Raw genomic sequence first — 21,316 nt, 5'->3', positions numbered from 1 at the left:
ACCCCAAACCCCTAAAGGCAAAGGAGCTAGGTCTCCGCACAAAGCCTGCTTGCTTCGACTACAGGTAAGTTTCTCCAAGTCTTTTGGCGCCGGCCCCTTCCCCACCCTCTGCGCAGCGAACCGCGACGCGCGTTCGGTGACCAGTCCTGGAACGTGACTTGGCGGCGTCGAGAGGGTACAGCTCCCTTTACCGAGGGGGGTGCAGGTCCCAGGCGAGCCGCAGCCCGGCCAGCTTTCCGGGCTGGGGAGGTCACCGACCCCGGGCGGCGGCCAGGCCAGCCGAGGGCGGCGGGAAAGTGACGCGAAGCTGGTGGGGCGGGGTGGCTAGCGCGGCCCCCCGGGAGGCGGGAGCGCCAAAGGAGCCGACAGCGATCGCAGCTGCCAAGTGGCAGGTCGGGCGAGGCAGGGGACGAGCTCGGGGCACCGCCTGGGTGCCCACCTGCCTCCAGGGCGCACGGAGGGCGCGGGGCTGGACCTGGGCCGCGTGTGCCCGCCCTGGGGCTCGCCGTCCAGCCCCTCTCCGCCCCCGGGAGGGACAAAGGGAGGGCAGACGGCCGGGCCCGCCCCCAGCCCCAGCCGCGGCTGCCAGTGAGAGACTGGAGGCACCACCCTGGAGCGGAGAAACCAGTTTGGCCGGTCCCGGGGAGCGGAGGGAAAAGGGCGGCCGCCGAGGACTGGCGCTCGGACGCGGGGCGGGGGAAGGCGGGGAGCCATTGGCGAGAGGCGAGAGCCGGAGGAGCCGCCGCCAACTGGACACGCTTCCCGGGGCCCCGGGCCAGCCCCGTGCGCCATGAAGCGCTAGCGCGGCGGCCAGGGCTGGGGCCGGGCGGTGGCGGCGACAACGACCAGGTGCGCAGCGAGCGCGCGGAGGGGCGCGCACCCGACGGATGTCCCAGCAGGGGCCAGCGAGCGCCAGGTAAGGAGGGGCGCGGCGCCGGGCCCCCAACTTTCCCCACCCAACCGGCCCCGCAGTGTCCCACAGGTCCCCTGGCCGCCGCGGAGCGGGCGGACTCCCAGGATCGGGGATGCGGTGGCAGCAGCTGTCCGCGCCCTCGGGCTCCGGAGCCCGCACCGGTGGGACTTAGGCGGGGGTCGCGGGAGCCTTCTTGGCCTCGGGGATGGGGAGGCAGCGCTGTGGAGACGTCCGTGCGGGTTTCACCTGCTGGGAGGCGAGGAAACTCGCAGGTGGCGTTTGGATCGTTTGGGTTTGCCACGCACATGTCCGGGGTTAAGCTTTGAGGGGCGAGCCTGGCAGGACTTGCGGGTCCTTGGGGAGTGCCGCTGGCTTCCCTGCAGTGTCTGCCGCCCCTCTGGAAGTCTCCCTGGCCGGGTTCTGCGGGGGCCCCCTTTGGGAGCCGATGCCAACGAGTCTGAAAAAGACCTTAGGACCTCGGGTACCCTGGCGCACCTGCGGGGAGGGATGGAGGGCGAGACCGCCTCCGCCGCGGCGGCTGCAGGACCAGGCGCCCTCCTGACATCTACCGCGAGCTTTAACTCAGGTTGGGAGATGATGCGGAAGAGGGACGTTTTCCCCGGTGACCGTAGGGTCGTATCCGCCAGCTCCCGCGGCGGGGCCCCAAGCCATCTCCTTCCCTCCCCGGTGTGATACCCGGCGCTGCGGCTTCGCTGGTGTGCGTGCAGAGGGGCAACGTGTTGGGGCGGGGCGGGGAGGGTGGCAGAGAGTGGCAAGTGTTGTAACCCCCCCCCCCCCCCACGTCCTCACGTCCCCAAGCGAAAGAAAAGCCTTCCGTTGTCAGCCCGACTTCTCCGAGGGGGTTGTGCGCGCCTGGTCCTGGAACGCGGCTCCGAACTCGCATTGGCGACGGCTGTGGGCGATGCGGAACGGGGGAGGGGAGTTGACACCAAAAGTAAGGGGCGGGTGGGCCCCATTTCCTCCCAGTGAGTCCCGCTCAACCCCATCTGACTCCGTCGGCCTGCCCGCGGTGCCCCCGGCGGGCTCCAAGTCCTTCTTGGGTAGCTCCGGACGCCGCCGAGTTCCCCTCCCGGAAACTGCCCGCCCTGTCGGCCTGAGAAAAGATTCTCTCCCATCTTCCTGGTTGCATTGTCTGCAGATTTCTGTCTCTGCTCCTTGAGAATTAAATGAGACAACACAGGCCAAGTGCTTGAAGATCACCGCGCGCACAGTAGGTTATGGAGGAAGGCCGACTGCTTTTAGGAACAAAAACTATAAAACATGTGTGATAAAATCTCCAGCAATAGTACATGCAAGCGCATATGAAAAAGAGGAAACACAGACTGTGCAGTAAAAGTTCCAATTCTCATTGTCTCACGGGTACTTTTGTGTTTCATCTAAAATGCCATTCATTAATCCTGGGCCTATTGGTGAAGGCCTCATCTGAGCCTATTACAAATGGTTACGCAAAAGATATTCAATGTTTATTAGCCGATTACTTTCTTGGGGGTGGGGGAGTCTGCCTGCAATTACTCTCTGAATTTTCTTAATGACTTTCATTACGTCCTTGTGCTCATTTTAGGTAAGAACGCTTAACCATATTCTTCATTCGTTATGTCCTGGTGGCTGCGCTTTGGTAATTCTTGGTGATTCTCTGTGTCTGTTACCGAGGGCCAAATGAGACTCATGTGGCTTAATGCTGGTGAACACAAACGCCATCTGAGCCAGGGCAGCTCTGGCTACCTTCAAACTTTCCTTCTGGTTTTTATTTTAAGGAAAATGCATGCCGATGTGCCCTTGTTCTTGACCGTGACAGAGCTAAGAGATTTTTTTTTTAATTTTTTTTTTATTTAGTTAAAACATTTTTTCATAGGTATTTATTTTTGAGAGAGAGAGACACACACACAGAACCCGAAGCAGGCTTCAGGCTCTGAGCCGCCCAGGCATCCCCCTATTTATTTAGTTTTTTAAAGTTTATTTATTTATTTTGAGAGACGGGGGGGGGGTGGGGGGGGGGTGGGGGGGGGTGGGGAGACAGAGACAATCCCAAGTAGGCCCCATGCTGTCAGCACAGAGCCTGATGCAGGGCTTAAACCCACAAACCATGAAATCGTGACCTGAGCTGAAATCAAGAGTCAGTCACTTAACCAACTGGGCCACCCAGGAGCCCCTAATTTTCAGTTTTTAAGTTGAGGCTTTAAAATAATAATTTGGTAAAGCAAATGGCTTAACAAAAAGAAGTCTGTGCGATAAGGCAGGCTTAGTACTGGTCCCATGTTTCATTTGGATTTCAGTCTCTGAGATGTTAGCATTCATGGCATTGACCAGATCTGGCTATAGGTTTCTTTCCCCCCTGTCTGCCTGCCTTCCTTTCTTCTTTGCTTTCTTTTTCTTCCTTCTAAAGCAAGGAGTAGTGGATTTAGATTCCCACAAGTTTCTGTTATTTTACTTACTTTAAATTGTATTTGATTTTTAGAATTTATTTTTGTTATATTTACTTTTTTTTTTTAAGTTTGTTTTGAGAGAGCAAATGCACATAGGAGCTGGGGGAGGGGCAGAGGGAGAGAGAGAGAGAGAGGGGGAGAGAGAGAGAGAGAGAGAGAGAGAGAGAGAGAATCCCAAGTAGGTTCCTCACTATCACTGCAGAGCCCAGACCCGGACATAGGGCTCAAGAACCGTGAGATCGTGACCTGAGCTGAGGTCTAGAGTTGGATGCTTAACTGACTGCACCACCCAGATACCCAATATGTACTTACTTTTTCAATTGTCTAACTTTAGATGAATTCCTGAATTTTCTGAACCTCGATTTATTAAAAAAAAAAAAAAGATGTTATCAACTTCCTTTGGTTGTTGAGAGAATTAAATGGTAGAACAGGTGACTGTCCCTCATACACAGTAGGTGTTCTTATGTTGTTTCATTTTCTTCATTAAACTGATATTTTAAAAATAGTATAATGCCCAGATGTTTAGTGTGTTTTTAATATTGCCTTGCTAGTTTGAATTCCTTTTTAGTTTTTCATAAACGACATTCATGAAATCCAGGTGATCCTTATAACTCGAGAGAGATTTGAATCTCCTACTTACCTTTGCTCTTTAGTTTCATCATTGTAAAGGAAGTCTGTGCTGTTATGAATGCAGAGGAACTTGCTTTCTAGTTACCAGAACAAGTTTTGTGGGGTCCCTTTGTGTCACATATGTCTAAAGAAAACTGCTTTTAAAGTCTCTTAAGCACTGAATTTTAGATCTGCTTCTATATTTGCTCCTCGATTTGTCTCCTGGGAAGTTTCTGTGTGTGTGTGTGTGTGTGTGTGTGTGTGTGTGTGTGTGTGTGTGTGGTGGGGGGGGGTGGGAGAGGAGACCCCTCCCACCCCGGGTTGTGAGTTTTCAGGTATTTGTTAGCATCATCAATTAGATTAATTGTATTCATAACATCTGTAAGTGCTTTGTTACTTATTGAGATCAGTAAAAATTAATTTGCTGCCATAGGGTTTTAATAACACAAAAAGAAGGTGGTTTATCCTTTATTTTGTTAACCGAGTTACTCCTGAATCCCCATCCCTGTGCCTGGTTAAAGAGAACTCCCAGTCTAAGATCTTTTAAGGTCCTGGGTTATTGAACACCTGGCAGGATGGAGGAAGAGTCTAGAAAGCATGGGTATATAAAACAGTCTTGTTTCTTGTACTTACTCGTAGAAAACAGAGGAATTATCATCTGATCAGCTAGGAATACATTAGTACTTTTCCTAATACTTTGAAATGTATCGTACTTTTAAATAAATTGTTTCCAGGGACACCTGGGTGGTTCAGTCAGTTAAGCATCCAACTTCAGCTCAGGTCATGGTCTTGCGGTTCATGGTTTCAAGCCCCACGTCAGGCTCTGTGCTGACAGCCCAGAGCCTGGAGCCTGCTTTGGATTCTGTGTCTCCTTCTCTTTCTCTCTCTCTCTCTCTCTCTCTCTCTCTCTCCCCGTTCCTTGCTCGCGCTCCATCTCTCTCTCTCTCTCTCTCTCTCTCTGAAAAATACATATTAAAAAAAAATTTTTTTTAAATAAATTGTTTCCAAAACATGCCCCATGGGAAGTATGTTTGATAACTGGTTCCCGGGGAGTACGGAGCCCAGAGGCAGCAGTAAAATAGAGGTTGGTGACACATGCTTTGGAGTCCTTTGACCTCGCTTGGAATCCAGGCCTTACTGCTTTCTTAGCTGTGTAACCTAGGGCAAGTTACTTAATCCTTTTAGCTTACAGGTTTTTTAATCTGGAAAATGGAATAATAATAACAGTACCTCACAGGGTTGTGTGATGAGTTCCAAATGAGAGAATTGAGCGAACTTTAGCTTGGCCCAGCCCTCGGTGAAAAGTAGTCGTTAATATTCCTGTTGTCATTGATACAGCTCAGTAAATATTTATTGTTCATCCAGCAATGGCCTTTCTCTTAGACGGTGTAGGGAGCAGGACTCACTCTGCGTGTTTGTATTTATTTAGCAAACATAGGTCCCCGTTTGCACTGGGCACTGGTGAGAAAGCGTTCGCTAAGGTAGGGGAGAGATTCTAAACCTCCCCATGCAGGGCTTGAGTTCCGGACCACAGGTGTCCAGGGACAGACAGTGTGGTGTTTGAGGGTCCTCTGTGACCCAGGGATGTGCCTGCGCAGTCACAGCCACGAGTTGCTGGGTGTTCCTTCTGCACAGCGGAGGCCCTTTGGACGTCAGAGCACTTCTGTGTCGACTTTACCCCCCACTTCTATCTCTTTCCTCTCCCTTGGCCTCTAGATTTCCCCCAATATAAATAAATAAAAAATCAATTACTTTTCCCTGTTCAGCACTCAACACTCACGAGCCGAAGCCTGACTCTTCCTTAAAGGATCAGTGCTCTCCACAAATGGTTCTCATTTGGGTTGTCTAGTAAGCGTCACTAATAACAGAGACCCTTGGGACAGTCCCATGCATTCCTTCATTGTAAAAATGCCTATCTTCTCCCGGCGCTGTCCTGGGGATTACCTCCTGGCTTCACTGAAGCCCGTTAGGTTGCAGAGGGCCCGAATTGGGGGTTTTAGTTTTTCTTTCCTTCCTTGGTAAGAAAGCAGACCCGGTGTTTTCTTTCTCTCTGCTCTGGACACTGCCCCTCCTTGTAAGGAGGGACGGTTGCCTAAGACCCTGGAGGATGGCCCAGCTCACTTCCTGCTTGAAAGCTCTGTGTCCGTGATTGGTCTCCAAGCTAGTGAATTTGCAGAGCGGGGCCTGGAAGCTGGCTCTCCGTCTGGGAAAGGGCACTGACTCCTTGGGCGGCTGAGGTCACCCTTGTCCTGGGACAGCCTTTCAGTGTCAATGGCCACCTCTCCTCAGTGTGACTGAGAATCCTGTCGCTTCTGCATTGAGTACGTGTGTAGCCTGACCTTTGGCTAGTAGCTTTGGTCTTTATTTACAGGGCCTTCGTCGATGGCTTTGTCTCTTTGCTGAGTGGCTTTTGTTCCACCAGACTTGAGGTTTGTTTGATTTAGAACAGGCAGTGTTTGAAATCAGTTTGCTCACCTTTTCTCAAGTTGAGCTGGAATATCTTCCTTGGAGCTCCTCAGGCACCAAATATTGTTCCTACATAGCCTCCAACTGTCCATTCTTGCTGTTAAGGAATCTCCCATGCATTGGATGCATTTTTTTATTTTATAAAGTGTGATGTGACTTGTACACAGGTTCTTACTCTGTCTTCTTGGGATGCAAGAGAGTACGGAGACTATTCTCTGAGATGTGCGTATATGATCTCTGGATCCAAAAGAAACATTGAATGTTCTCTATAAGAAAATAGATAACCGGGGTGTCTGGGTGGCTCAGTCGGTGTGTCTGACTTCGGCTCAGGTCATGATCTCACGGTCCGTGAGTTCAAGCCCTGCGTCGGGCTCTCTGCTGACAGCTCAGAGCCTGGAGCCTGCTTCGGATTTTGTGTCTCCCTCTCTCTCTGTGTCTCTCCTCACGCTCTGTCTCTCTCCTTCAAAACTAAATAAACATTAAAAAGAAAAGAAAATAGACAACCATTTGTCTTGGATGGTTTAAATATTCACGTTCATGAGAAGATGGGTCAGATTTTGTACGTTTCATGCCGGAAAATATTGGCCTTACTGCCATATTGGGAATAAATTTGTGGGCTTCTAAGCCAAGCACTAGCAAATGCTATATCAGAAATTCTGGAGGCTTATGACACAAGCAAAGTGACTGTGTGGGGTTCATCAGACAGAAGAGATTGTAAGGATTATGTGAAAATCTGTATTCTGTTCTGTGCACCAGAACTGCACGATCTCACCTTCGTGCAGAAGTTTACTTCATGGGCGTTTTGCTTTAACTATGGCAAAATATTCATAAAATTTACCAGTTTTAAAAGTGAACTCAGTGGCATTAAGCACATTTGTGCTGTCAGGCTACTATCACAACTGTCCATCTCCAGAATTTTTCCATCATCCCGTTTTGAAATATTATACCTGTTAAACAGTATATATCCCCATTTCTTCCTCCCCACAGCCCCCAACAATCTCTCTACCTATTTGTCTCCATGAATTTGGCCAAGTTCCTCATGTAAGTGCAATCATGTAATATTTGTCCTTTTGTTACTGGTTTATTTCACACAGCATAATATCCTCATGGTTCATCCGTGTGGTAGCAGATGTCAGAATTTCCTTCTACTTCCTTTTCATTGCATCTTTTCATCGCATCTTATCCTATTGTGAATAATGTCACTGTGAATATGGGCAAGTGGCTGTCTGTTTGTTCATAGGAGTTTTTGAGATCTTGTTTGGTTTTGTGAGATTTATCTTTCATAGTAAGTGGCGTAAGGGGTGCCTGGGCAGCTCAGTCGGTTAAGTGTCTGACTTCCGCTCGGGTCATGATCTCATAGTTTCTAAGTTTGAGCCTCTCATCAGGCTCTGTTGTGATGGCTCAGAGCCTGGAGGCTGCTTTGGATTTTGTATCTCCCTCTGTCTTTGCCCCATCCCCACTCACCCTCTGTCTCTCTCAAAAAGAAATATACATTAAAAAAAGAAAAAAGAAAAAAAGAAAGTGGCTTAAGATGGGCAGGCATGATTTCTCCCAAATCACCTTTCTCTTCAACAGCCTGTCGATGAGAGCACGTGGGACTGCTGGAGGCTGGATGCGTGGAGGGCATGTGAAGGGCGTGACACATTTCTCCTTTTCACCTGCAGCTGCCCTTACCAAGCTGGTCCATGATGTGGCTGACACTCTGCCCTGTGCCCAAGAGACCCGGCTTCACAATCTGGAGACTTCTGCAGAGCACAGTTGTCTTCCGGGGAGGACATTGTCTAGTAGACAGAAAAAATCCTTAACTTTCCTTCAGAATTGACTTGGATTAAAATAAATGTATTTTTTGGTGGAAGGAGGGTTAGAATGTGATATTTACATGCTTGAAAAATTGAATACCTGAGAGATTGATTTCTACCTTGGGATAGAATCCATGGTTTTCAATAGAAGCTTCAAGGCCAAAGGTCAATTATAGACTGTAGAATGGAGGAATGATCTCATGTTGCTTATACACGTAGCGGGATAAAAACCAGAAGGCTTTCTCAAATGATTAGAGGTCAGTCTATTAGGTTAAAGATATCTTTTTTTTTTAAGTTTATTTATTAGAGAGAGTGAGGGAGGGAGAGGCAGAAAGAGGGACAGAGAGAGAATCCCAAGCAAGGCTCCACACCGTCAGCGAGGAGCCCGATGCAGGACTCGAGTTCCCGAGTCCTGAGATCATGACCTGCGCCAAAATCTAGATAGAGTCAGATGTTCACCTGACTGAGCCACCCAGGTGCCCCTAGGTTAAAGATATCTTCATCTCTATTTTCTAAAGAACAATGGACTCTCATGAGTTTATGTTCATACTGGGCCCTAAAAATTAGCCAAAATAAGCATTTGCATATTTTAAAAGCAGAGGTTTTTTTTTTTACAAGCAGAGTTAAAAAATCTTCAAACTAAGCCCAAATGCCACATCCTTGGGTGTATTCCATCTTCCTATCCTATCACAGCCACTAAAAGGAGATTGGGGCTGCCATGGCTGATCCCTCAGAGGTTTGATACTTTGTCTCGTTCCACTTCATGAAGATGGCTTAGAATTCTTTTTTATCAGTCTTTAGCGTGGAGAAACCTGGTGACAGTTGTCAAAGGTCATTTGGAGAACCTCAGACTGTGTGGGGAGTGAATAAATGGCATCCTGGCTCTTTGAGATCACTTGGACCGACACTCTTTTTAAAGCTGCGCTTTGGTTAGCTCTTGGTCTCCCTTCCCGAGTTCCAGGGTCAAACAAATACCCTCTGGGTGTCTCCTAGGGAACTTCCTATCTCCCCAGTCATTCCACAGACTGGACCCTCCTCCTTAGCCCTATGGTCTGAAACAGAGGCCTCCTTGATCCATGCTGCCAGCCACCCAACGGGTGTTAAGCACATCCTGTGTGCTGGGCACTTGACATCTGTCAGTGAACCAAGTAGATGAAGAGCCCTGCTCTCGTGGAGCTCACGTTCTAGAGGAGGGGGGAGACCGTAGATAATAAAGGTAGCAAAGGGGTAAATGATACGGTATGTCTGGAGTAAGTAAAAGGGGGGATGAAAAGAGAAAGCCGAACAGGGGAGAGGGGGAGAGGGTCAAGGGAACAGGTTGTATTTGTAGCGTGGAGAAGGTGACACCTGAGAGAGAATGTCTCCCTCAATGTTCTCTCTCTCAGCAGAGAGAAGGGGAACCATGAAGACCTGGGAGCGGAGTGGCCTAGGCAGAGGGGACTGAAGGCTCGGTGCAGAGACCCTCGTGGGCAGGTGCTCGGCTCCCGATTCTTCTGATGAAGTCAACGAACAGGTGGTTGGCTCTCTCTCAACCCTGTGAGCATGGAGGGGGCTGGGAGAAGATGAGCGGGTAGGGGAGCCCCACCATGAAGGGCTTCCTAGGTGTATAAGGACCTTGGGTTTGACTTTGTGTGCAGGATGCGGGGGGCAGTCGGTGCAGGATGTTCCCCACTGGAGTAGCGTCATCTGTGGTCTGGTTGCATTTTAAAAGGGTCGTTCTGGTCGTGGTGGTCCTAGGCAGGAAGACCAGGTAGGAGGCTGACCCAGATGAGCCATGATGGAGGCTTGGACCTGGGTGAGCTGAGAAAGCTGTGAAGAGGCTCTTCAGAAATGTGCATATTTGTGTCAAGTTTTGGTCCAGAGAACTTTACCTTTGTTTATCTCCAGGGCCTGTCTTCCTGCTTTTGGAACGGGGGTGGGGGAGAGGGCCGGTGTTAGAAAAAGAAAATGATTTGCATAAAGCAGAGGCCTTTACTGCACTGGAAGGAAGATGGTCTGTAATCCACGGGGTTTGTGGGGCAAGGAGGCCTTCGGTGCCGGAGAAAGCTGGCTGCCCCGGATGCCGCCTCCTTGCCAGGCATTGCCTACTTGGGAAGGCAAGGTTTTCCCAGCCCTCGGGTGCAGGCAGGCCACCTACATCTCCATCCACATATGTTCTCTTTTTTGAAACTGCTTTATGGAGCTATAATTCACGTGCCATACTGTTTATCCTTTCAAAGTGTCCAATCCAGTGGCTTTTAGGAGTTTACAGAATTGTGCAACCATCACCCTACTCCATTTTAGAACCTTTTCATCACCCAAGAAAAGAGATCCTGTACCTGTTAGAGGTCCCTCCTATTCTTTCCTCCCCTCAGCTCCTGGTGACCTCCAACCTGCTTCCCGGCTCTATGTATTTGCCTATCTGGACGTTTTGCATAAATGGAATCATACAACATCTGTTCTTTTGTGACCGACTCCTTTTACTTAGCAGAATGTTTTACCTAGGATTCTCATCCCTGCGGTAGTGTTGATCAGTACTTAGTTCCTTTTCCTTGCTGAACACACAAGTTACTTTTGCACATGATGCATTCTTGGAAAAAAAAAAAAACACAGGAAATGTGCGTTAATCACAAACAACATTAACTTTCATGTTACAAAGGGAATTGTTTGTGCCCGGAGAGCCGTGGGTGTGTGTGTGTGTGTGTGTGTGTGTGTGTGTGTGCGCGCACGTGCGCGTGCATATGCATGCTTGCATGAATTTGTTCCCTTTCACAGTTGAATACAAAGTGCATGAAATCTGTGAGCGCATCTGAAGACCAGTGGCTTTCTGGTGTCTTAATGATTTTCTTTCATTCAGTGATTCAACAATTACCTATCAAATCCCCACTACACGCCAGGGCCTGAGCCAGGTAATGGTGGTTAATAGAAGGATGAACAAAACAATGTCCTCCTCTTCATGGAGCTTACAAGGGTCGTTTGGGGTGGGGAGGCAGGAGTAGGTATTAAGATATTGAACAAAGGAGATATGAAACCAACTGATATTAGAATTACAATCTATGAGGGGCGCCTGGGTGGCTCAGTTGGTTGAGCATCCGACTTCAGCTCAGGTCACAATCTTGTGCTCCGTGAGTTCGAGCCTGCTTCCGATTCTGTGTCTCCCTCTCTCTCTGCCCCTCCCCCGTTCATGCTCTGTCTCTCTCTGTCTCAAAAATAAATAAACGTTAAAAAAAAAATTAAAAAAAAATGGTTAAAACAGTACATTTTTGTTTTTGTATATTTTACCACAATAAAAAAAGTTAGCCCAGGAGGGTCTTTTGGAAGAGATTATACTTGACAGCTGAAGGATGAGAAGGCACCAGTCAAGGCTTCCCCTGGTCCAGTTGATGGGAATGGCACGTGCAAAGACCATGTGGTGAGAACTTGGTCTGTATTCTAGGAGCTGCGAGAAGGCCAGAATAGCTGGGGGAAGTCATGTAGGACCAAGAAGCATGGGACAAGGTAACTCAGACTATGATGCACAGAATGGGTTTAGGGGGTGGGCAGGAAACCAGTTAGGGGGCTCCTGCAGTGTTTGTGAGAGAGGTGATGGGGGCTCGGAGGGGGGGCCCGGATGATGGGAATGGAGACAAGGTGTGGAGGGTAACAGTTGTGTTTGAGAGGTGGAATCTTGGTCTTGGTGTGGATCAGATTTGCAGACCTCATAGAAGGGAAGTGTCAGGTGATTCTTGGATTTCAAACGTAAGCGACTAAAGACATTGGGGTCAGCGGCAGAGGGGCAGGTTGGAAGGGGAAGCATTCAGCTTTGGCCCAGGTCCAGTTGCTGGGACACCCAGGAGTGGCTAGAGGTCAAGGTTCCAGAGGTTCAGAAGTCTCGGCGAGAGACACAGAATTTGGGAACTTGGCCGTCTGGAGGTGGGTTTCCAGAGATCTACAAGGACGTGGGAAAACTCATGAAACCAGTTTCTATCCTTGGGGTCAGCCTTTTAATTTTGATAGATTTTTGTGAAATTATACATTCAACTTTTTTTCTTTTTTGAGCAATAAACCATTTACATTTGAGTACAAAAAGTCCTTATGCAAATACGCAGCCTCTGCTTTATGGATGGTGAGGACAGGGAAGGTTGATGCAGTATTGTCTAACAGGCGGGACAACCACACACATCGAAATGCTTATCAGATGCAGGAAGTGGCCAGTGTGTTTTGAACGGGAACTTGACAAAGTCCGGGGATTTCTCATGGACACCAGGGCATTGAAATTGTGTGGTATGTGTATTGACTGGCCCCTTTGTGTAAGGGAAGGAATTGTAACCTGCCTGAGATCTCAGAAACCAGAAATCGAACTCCGTTTTCTCAACTCCCAAGGTGAGAGTTCCTTCCAGAACCTCCTAGCTGAGAGTTGGAAAAGCAGTACAGACGACTCAGAAATTGGTTAGCAAATAAAAATACAGGGCACACAGTTAAATTTGAATCTCAGATAAAGAGTGGGACATGCCGTGTTTGGGACATACTTATACCAAAACAATTATATTGTTTTATCTAAAATTTGAATCTAACTTCATGTCCTGTGTTTCATTTGGAAAAATTACCCAGAATTGAACTTTTGGAACATAAAGATATTTGCGATTTGAGGACTACTGGGATATTCCACTTGATGACTTCTGGATTTTCTATACATGTTTTTTTTTTTTTTCTTTTTTTTTTAAATTTTTTTAAATGTTTATTTGTTTTTGAGAGAGACAGAGACAGAATGCGAGTGGATTAGAAGCAGAGAGGGATCCGAAGCAGAATCCAAAGCAGGCTCCAGGCTCCGAGCCGCCAGCACAGAGCCCAACGTGGGGCTCGAACTCACAAGCTGTGAGATCATGACCTGAGCCGAAGTCAGACGCCTAACCGACTGAGCCACCCAGGCGCCCCTCTATACATGTTTTTAAAATTTGGGGAGCAAGTGGGAGGGGGATTGATTTTCCTAGTCAAAATGGCTGTGTTGTGTTATTTGCCTGGTGTTTGATGAATATTCATTACTTGTAATAAACAGCGGCCTGGTATTGGGGAACAGGTCTTGGGCTCAGGAGATGTCAGATCTGGCCAAGTCACTGACCAGTTCTTTGACCTTAACTAGCAATAACATACTTGATGTTTTTAGGCCACTTCATGGCTTTAAAGTCTTCTCATTTGGCAGTTATTAGGACAGATGGTATCCCCACGGGCCAGATGAGCAACACAAGAGAAATCAAGGTCTAGGTGGGTGGCCTCTGGCTAGAGCTGGGCTCCAGCCTTCCTCCTAACTTTCAGTTCAGTGGCATCAGTTAATTTTCAAAGCTCCCATTTCTTTGTGCTCCTGCCACACCCCTATGTTTTATTGGATATCCTCCCGATGTAATTCCAGGACTCTTGCACAGTCTCCTATGCCCTAAGATTCCAGTTTTTAAAGTTGACATGGTGGAAATAATTTCAAGTTGTAGGTTAATGGGCAGACTCCCTATATGTTGCTGTCTGATGTTGTCAGTAGTATTGGACAAGCATAAGGGGCCACTGTGTTGTGATAGCAAGTCTGGTTTCTTACGTGAGGCATTGTCATAATAACAGTGATGTTTATGGGCATTCTTGAAATCCTGATGCTTAACATGTACGAGTCCCAATGGATACCTCCGGTATCCACATATTCCCAGATGTGGATAGTACATATTCTCTATTTTACGGAGTCCTTCCTGCGTTTCTCTTGGCATATACATTTGCCGTGTGCAGCCAGTGCTAACCTCGGTTTTTGGCACACAGTAGGAACTCAACAAGTATGTGTTGAGTGAGTGATTATAACAGAACCTATCCTTGATGACGGCTTCGGAGGTCATTGATTTCACTTTTAATTTTTTTAACTTTATTCATTTATTTTGAGAGAGCGAGCAGGGGAGGGGCAGAGAGAGAGGGAATGAGAGAGAACGCCAAGCAGGCTCTGTGCTGGCAACGTGGAGCCTGATGCGGGACTCGAACCCGTGAACTGTGAGATCATGACCTGAGCCAAAACCAAGAGTTTATGCTTAACCGACTGAACCAGCCAGGCACCCCTAAAACATTTTTTCAAAAAGTTAAAAATCAGTAAAGCTATGCAATCAGGGAGGCACTAACCCAGTTTTGAGAAAGCAGCTCCCAACATGGACCAAGCCAGGGTAACTAACAGAAATCTGCGGGGTGTCCTGCCCTCCCAAGCATCAGTTGTTCTGGTCTTTATGCTTATTTTTTATCAGACGAAGTTGTATCTTACATATAGGTTCCTTTGCACGTGTCCTAAGGAAATCAGTAAGCATAATATGACTTTAATTGCACCTGGCAGAGGACTAATGGAGCATACATTTTCGTGACCATTGCAAGAACTAAAGTGCATTTGATTAAAGTAAAATTTTGTTTGCTACATTGTCAGGAATGGTATAATGATTTTCTGTCCAGAGTACCCTTAGAATTTATTAATATCCCACAGTTCATTGTCTTGAGATTTTATATTTGAATACTTCAAACCTTTTAAATCTTCTTATTCCAACATCCTGTTGGCCAGTCCTTGTAAACTTCAGAATTTGTCTAAGCTCGAAGTTGTTAGGAATCATTTTTCCGTCCCAAAGTGTTCAGAGTCAATGTTACCTCCCATACTTGGCTGTATTTTTACTCTCTGACTAGACAAAGATAATATTATCTCTCCTTTGTATTCAAGCAAATCTTGATTTTTTTTTAAAACTTCCTGTAACGTTTTTGGGGGTTCCCGGTTTTCATGAACCTTTAGATGACCACATTTATGATTGAAACGAAGACTCTTAGATTAGAAGATACCCAGCGAAACTCCCAGCTCTAGATCGCTCTTTATGTTAAACTTACTGGATCCTTCCCTCCCCTACCTCTGCCCCCATTGGTCTCCACTTAATAGGTCATCCTGAGATTTTTATTGTATTTCTTTGCCTGTTTCCTGGACTGGCAGGTACCATCATTGCAGCGACTCTGAGCATCCTATGTTTGCTCCTATCCTTGGTAGTGATATTAAAATGGCAGAGTAGGGGCGCCTGGGTGGCATAGTCGGTTAAGCGTCCGACTTCAGCCAGGTCACGATCTCGCAGTCCGTGAGTTCGAGCCCCGCGTCAGGCTCTGGGCTGATGGCTCAGAGCCTGGAGCCTGCTTCCGATTCTGTGTCTCCCTCTCTCTCTGCCCCTCCCCCGTTCATGCTCTGTCTCTCTCTGTCCCAAAAATAAATAAACGTTGAAAAAAAAAATGGCAGAGTTACTAGTATTTCATCATAAAGCACTGTGGTAGACTTTTTTTTTTTTTAAAGACTTTTATTTTTAAGTAATCTCTACACCTAGTGTGGGGTTTGAACTCACAGCCCTGAGATCAAGAGTCGCAGGCTCCACTGACTGAGCCAGCCAGGCACCGCTGTGATAGACTCTGATAAAGCCCAGGCTATTGCTTAAGGAGGAAAGCATTTAATACAAAAAGAAAAAGAATGACAATGACATATTTGATCATTAAAATGCTTTCAAGAGGAAAAAGAACAGGAGAAGAACTTTTCTTTTAGAGGCAGTTGCCTCCACTAACTTTACCTGATATGAAATGTCGTTGAATTCTAATGTGACAGAACACAGTGCTCTGTCTCGGGGTCTCTTCCTGCCCTGCGTTCTTTGCCTGTGACTCCCCTCTCCTCCACTACCTGCTGACCAGGTGCTATTTCCTCCTTGAAGACTTCCTGATTCTTCACCCTCCCAGGTCAAAGTGAGGGGCCCCTCCCCTGTTCTGGTCACTCTCTGTACATTCCTGACCCAGATCTCACCATCTCAGAGATGGTAACTAGCTTTTACCAAGGCGGCTTGATTTAGCGGTAGTTACCTAGACACTGGTTTTCTTTTTTTTTTTTTAACCTTTATTTATTTTTGAGACAGAGAGAGATAGAGCATGAACGGGGGAGGGTCAGAGAGAGGGAGACACAGAATCCGAAACAGGCTCCAGGCTCTGAGCTGTCAGCACAGAGCCTGACGCGGGGCTCGAACTCACGGACCACGAGATCACAACCTGAGCCGAAGTCGGACGCCCAACCGACTGAGCCACCCAGGCGCCCCTAGACACTGGTTTTCAAAGAACAGTCCCCAGAGCCGCAGCAGCAGCAGCAGACTTACTGAATCAGACACTTGGGAAGTAGGACCCAACTGGTTCTGAACGAAACTCTCAGATGATTCTGATGCCTGCTCCAGGTTGAGGTCCGCTGGTCTAGAAACTTTCGCTGAGTAGGATTCTGAGGTCACATCCAGCCATGGCAGGGAAGGGTGTATCAGGATTCCTTGGTGATATCACCTTGCGCAGGCGAGAAGCAGGACAGATGTGGACCCGGGGCTGTGCCGCCTCTGAACTATATTGTAGTCGCTGGTCTATTTCTATCTGCACTAGGCTGTCACCTCGGTGAGAAGAGGGCCTGTTTGGGGCTCACTGGGGCAGCCCAGCCCCCAGCACAGTGTTTACATCGTAGCAGCTGTTCTACAATGATGTGGTAAGCAGTGCAGTCAGACAGATGCCTTTTTCCACACTTACAGTTACTGGAACTAGCTGCCATTATTAGAAAATGTCCTCTGAGAAAAGGGGTTCGAGGCTGGTTATTGTGTAGTGACCCCGGGATAAAAAGAACCAACCGTGGTCTGATCAAGTGAACTTTATGGTTTTCATTCCTTTGGTAAGATGCCAGAGGCCTGCCAGTAACCGCGTTCTTGGACCTTATTGCTTCTTAAAATAGTCACACACGCAAATTGATATTTTAAGATTTTTTTTTTTTTTAGCATCAGCTTCTGGTCCATATGGCCATCCTTTGCAAATGCCACAAAACACCAGGGATTACTTTTAGTTAGCTCCTACTTGGGAAAAGCAGACTCTTGTGACATCTTGGTCTGGGTAAGAGGTCTTTTTCCTACGGATACTCAGAAACTTCTCGACCATTCGATAACTCTGAGCTATAAAATATTTGCGGGCAAGGGAAAAACAGCTAGCACCAATCTCCACTCACTGTTTCCGTTTGGGTCTATGTTTGTTATCAAAAGACTGAATAAAGACAAAGAGTTTTCAAGATCGTTAAGACTGTAGTGGGGTTAGTACCACTACACGTGTTTCTTGTTAGATAGAGCAAGGTTAAGTTTAACACGGGGTCTGGTTTTATTCAATCAATTCTAGTTGCTTGTCCACAAAGCCAGAACATGAGGAAGTTGAAGGGATTTGTGGGGCTCTTACCCTAGGTTGGTTGTGAACTTTCAGGACCGAAGTCAGACAGCAGCTTTATTAAAGGCTTTGTAAAAGCATCCCTAACCTCATCAACCAGAGGCGATTTGGGGCCGTAGGGGACATTTTAGGGTGTCACAACTCAGGGGGTGCTGCTAGTGTTTACGACACCCCAGGAATGCCTTCAGCACGCAGGACCTCTCCCACAACGAAGTGTCCCCGCCCACAGTGTGCAGTGCGGGGGTTGAGAAGTCCTTCCTGACACCATGGACGGGAGTCTTCTTAAAATGCCAGTTCCCCAGGCTCGCTTCTCCTTCCGTTAGGTAATTTCCATTTCGGTACCCTTGACAGTCGGGTTCCTGGTGGGTTTCCGCGGCAGCCAGCTTTTCCTCCTTGCCAGCCTGTAGTCTCCACTCGTGTATCTCCAGGGCAGTGCGGTCACAGCGCATCCAGTGCTGACCCCCCAATCGGAGACCCCTGGACTCGAACCATGACCCCTTTTCTCCCCCAGATTGCACCACCCGGACTTCCATTTCCAATCCGTCTCTCAGATCTGCTGTATCTACCTCCACGAGATCTCGAGTTCACCTGGTCAGCTCTGTTGCCATCCCCGTATTCAAGCCGCCACCATCGCCACCCTCCTGGATGCCCCTCCCCCCCCCCCAGGACCCCCCTCACTGATGTCTCCATTCCCAGCCCAGAGCAGCCACTCAGGTACTGGTGCACATCGGTGCCCAGCTGCAGACTTTTTTGTAGCTCACCACTGCACTGATAACACTTCCCTCCTTCCCGTGGCTCCCCAGGCCCAGCCCGCTTCCCCCACCCTCCCCTCCCATTTCATTCTTGTCCTACTTCAGCCTCTGGAGCATGACGAGCCCCTTCCCTCTCCCGGGATCTGCTCATTTGTTGTTTTCTCACCTGAAACGCTCTTCCCCTCGAGGACTCCTTATCTTTTGCTTTTGGGCTCATGTATCATTTCCTTAGAGCATTCTCTCACCACCCCCATTAAGGTAGGTCTCTCCCAGGGCATGCCCCTTGCCCTCTTTCTTGTTCCTTTATTTACTTGTGGGATTTTTGGTGTGCTGCCCCCGGAGTCTGGAAGCTTCCTGAGAAGGGACCACATGTGTCCCGCCCTCCACAGCTCAGTGGCTGACAGAATGGCTGAAGCTTGTTCTTGGATTACTATCTGTGGGACGTTAGTGGGAGTGGTTGCTGCCTGGGTGGCCTGGTGAGTGAAGGAAGGGAAATTAGCTTGCAGGGGTGAGGGAAGGAGGGAAGTAGGAAATGTCAGGCCGCGGGAGCACTGAGAAGGGAGTTATTAACTCAGGTCACGGGTGTTCAGGAAGCTTCCCAAGAAGCTGGAGGACAACCTTGAAGAACGATTGGGGGTTCCCCAGGTTTAGGAAATGATAAAAAAAAATTCAGCTGGGGTGGGGGAAACCCTTGGAATTAAATGGAGCCTAAAGAAATTTTGGCCTCTGATATGCTCACACGTGGATGCGATGGACCATCCAGAAAGTGGCTTCTTCCACCGTGTAGACCACTGCCTTCTCAAGCATCAATGTGCATATGGATCTCCTGATGAATCTTGTTAAAATGTAGACTCGGGATTTGGTGGAAGGTGAAGTCCTGCAATTCTCACGATCTCACCTAGATGATGCGCGAGCTGCGGGTCTGTAGGACCCGGAGGATGGGGCAGACCAGCCCTATTGAAAGAACAACAGTTCTGTCATCATGTGCCCTTTGGTAAATGGCAGAACACATGGCTTCCGTGTTTTCGCCAAGACTTAACTTTCTTCCCGACTTTCTTGTGAAACGCAGGAGGCATCTGATGGCTTCGTTTTAGGCAGCATCTCCCAGGTGTGTTTGATAACCTTAAAGTCCTTATTTTACACAGGCCTTTCTATGTTATCAAAGGAAATAGAACATAGAGTTGTTGGTGAGCCCCTTGCGTCTACCCCCTTATATGTCTGTTGTCAAAGGACCACAGCAGGCATGTTAGGACTTTGTTAAATATAAACCCACTTACATATCCCTCCTGCATTCCTCCAGGTGCATCGTCCTGTAATCTGCACATTGTCTCTTTTATGGTTTCTCTGAAGCACGTTTGTAGCTCGGACAGTCTGTTCTGTGACACCTGTCATACTTCTGGCACCGCCCCCCCCCCCCCCCCACCGCCTCCCCTATAAGCCAGCGTATCTTTAGAAAAGACAAACTAGTATTAATCCAGGCCAGTCATCATTCAGGGGGCAAAGCTGTTTTCCTAAAAGAACCGCATCACAGTCCAGACTCAAACAAATGATTTCACATTATCTGGAGTCCTTCTTAAGATGTAAAAACCAGAAATGACTGAGAATTGTCTGTGTGGGGGAATGTTCGGTCTTCTTGGCCTTGCAATAAATGAGGTTCTCAAACTTGGCTGCACATTGGGGTCACCTGGGGAGTATCAACTGCACTGATGCCTGAGTCCCCTGTGCGGGGGGGGGGGGGGGATGCTGGGGAGGGGGAGTCTCCCAAGCAGGGGAGTTCCGGGGTGTGTGTGGGGGGTGGATTCTAATGCATTGTCGAGGCTGAGAGTTGTCTGGAGGGTAGATGCCATAGGAGTCTATGGGATGTATTTTAGTGTGTCAAAAATTCACCCAGGTTTATGGAAATGTCTGAGGATCAGCATAGGGGGGAAGTGATTGAAATAAAGGAGCAGCGTAACTCAGACACCAGACTGGGTTCTGTAACGCATTAGCTGTGGGTGGTCTTGATCCAGTCCGTGACCTCGTAGCTCACATCTGCATAGTGATTTGCTGATGACAAAGCACCTTCACGTGCAATATCTTAGTTTCACCAGAATTCTAAAGCGAGGGCCGAGCACCTGTTTCCCCTCTGCCCTTTCTTCAAGGAGCACGATTCTTTATCGGTTAAGATTCAGCTTCAGTGTTCTTCTGGCCTGGAGCCCCTCCCAGGCACTTCCCAGGCTGCGTTAGGGACTAGGCTTCACGTGTGGTCCTCTCCTGGTACTTAGGGTATTGAACTGTCATCTATTACGGTTTCTGTCCCCTTGAGGGCATATCCTATGCCTAGTAGACATTCAGCAACTGATGATTTAATTCATCCACCCATCATTACTTGCCAGGTGGGGGGGCCCTGGGCCCCGGGAGATGAATTACAGTTCAGTGCTCACCACCACCCCCCAACCTTTTCTGAGACCCAGATTCCTCTTGTAAAAATGAAGAGTCTAGAAATTTTCTCCAATATCCCTTATAGCTCTAAAATGGGTGGTTCTATCTTACAATTTTACCTATTTGTTGCAAAACCTCAACAAAGCTCTCCAGTCTCAAGAATAACAAGGAAAGAGGTAAGATGAAGGCGATTCACCAGTTGGCAGGAATTGGAAATTCATGTTTCACTTCAACCTGGACCGGTGACCCGGTCCTGACTGTCGTGCACCCGAATCACCTCGGGAGGTTGAGAAAGTAGAAAGTCCCGTGTTGCGCCCCTTTTGGTGATGTTCCCCAAGTGATTTTGAAGTAGACCGAGCAGTGTTTAAGGGCCGCTGTTTGCTGTCCTGGAGATTGCTCCCATCTGAGCAGCGGTGGTTTTATGAATGAAATTTGAGCCCATTTTTGTGAATTCTAAACCCAGAGTGGCCCCGTTGGTGCAGCCAGCGTCGGCCAGCTGCATTCACTGCACACGTATTGCCCAGACGAGGAAGGGGACTTCTGTCCAGAAGGGGATGGAGTCGGGGACGCGGCTTACTGAGACCCGGCTCTTGACCACTTAGGAATCACTTCCTAATCGGGGCGAGGAGGGGGCGGGCAAACAGAGAAGGAAATGTGGAACCATATCTTCCTCCTCGAGGGTAACACTCTTCGCAGAAAAAA

General features: G+C 48.3%; 1 protein-coding gene across 2 annotated transcripts in view; it reads left to right on the top strand.

The window, feature by feature from the left end:
- Positions 1-777: 777 nt before the first annotated feature.
- Positions 778-21,316, top strand: part of ATP8B1 (ATPase phospholipid transporting 8B1) — a 125,009-nt gene continuing 104,470 nt past the window's right edge. The window contains exon 1 of one of the 2 annotated variants that reach the window (XM_027069042.2): positions 778-916. The gene's annotated coding sequence lies outside the window, so the exon portion shown is untranslated. Of the gene's footprint in view, positions 917-9,721; positions 9,745-21,316 lie in introns of those variants that run through there. The other variant, XM_053205745.1, reaches the window with a different exon arrangement.

This window comes from Acinonyx jubatus, chromosome D3 (genome assembly GCF_027475565.1).
Source record: "Acinonyx jubatus isolate Ajub_Pintada_27869175 chromosome D3, VMU_Ajub_asm_v1.0, whole genome shotgun sequence".
Classification (NCBI taxonomy): Eukaryota; Metazoa; Chordata; class Mammalia; order Carnivora; family Felidae; genus Acinonyx; species Acinonyx jubatus.
Note: the sequence above shows the minus strand (reverse complement) of the source record. Positions and strands in the feature narration are given on the sequence as shown.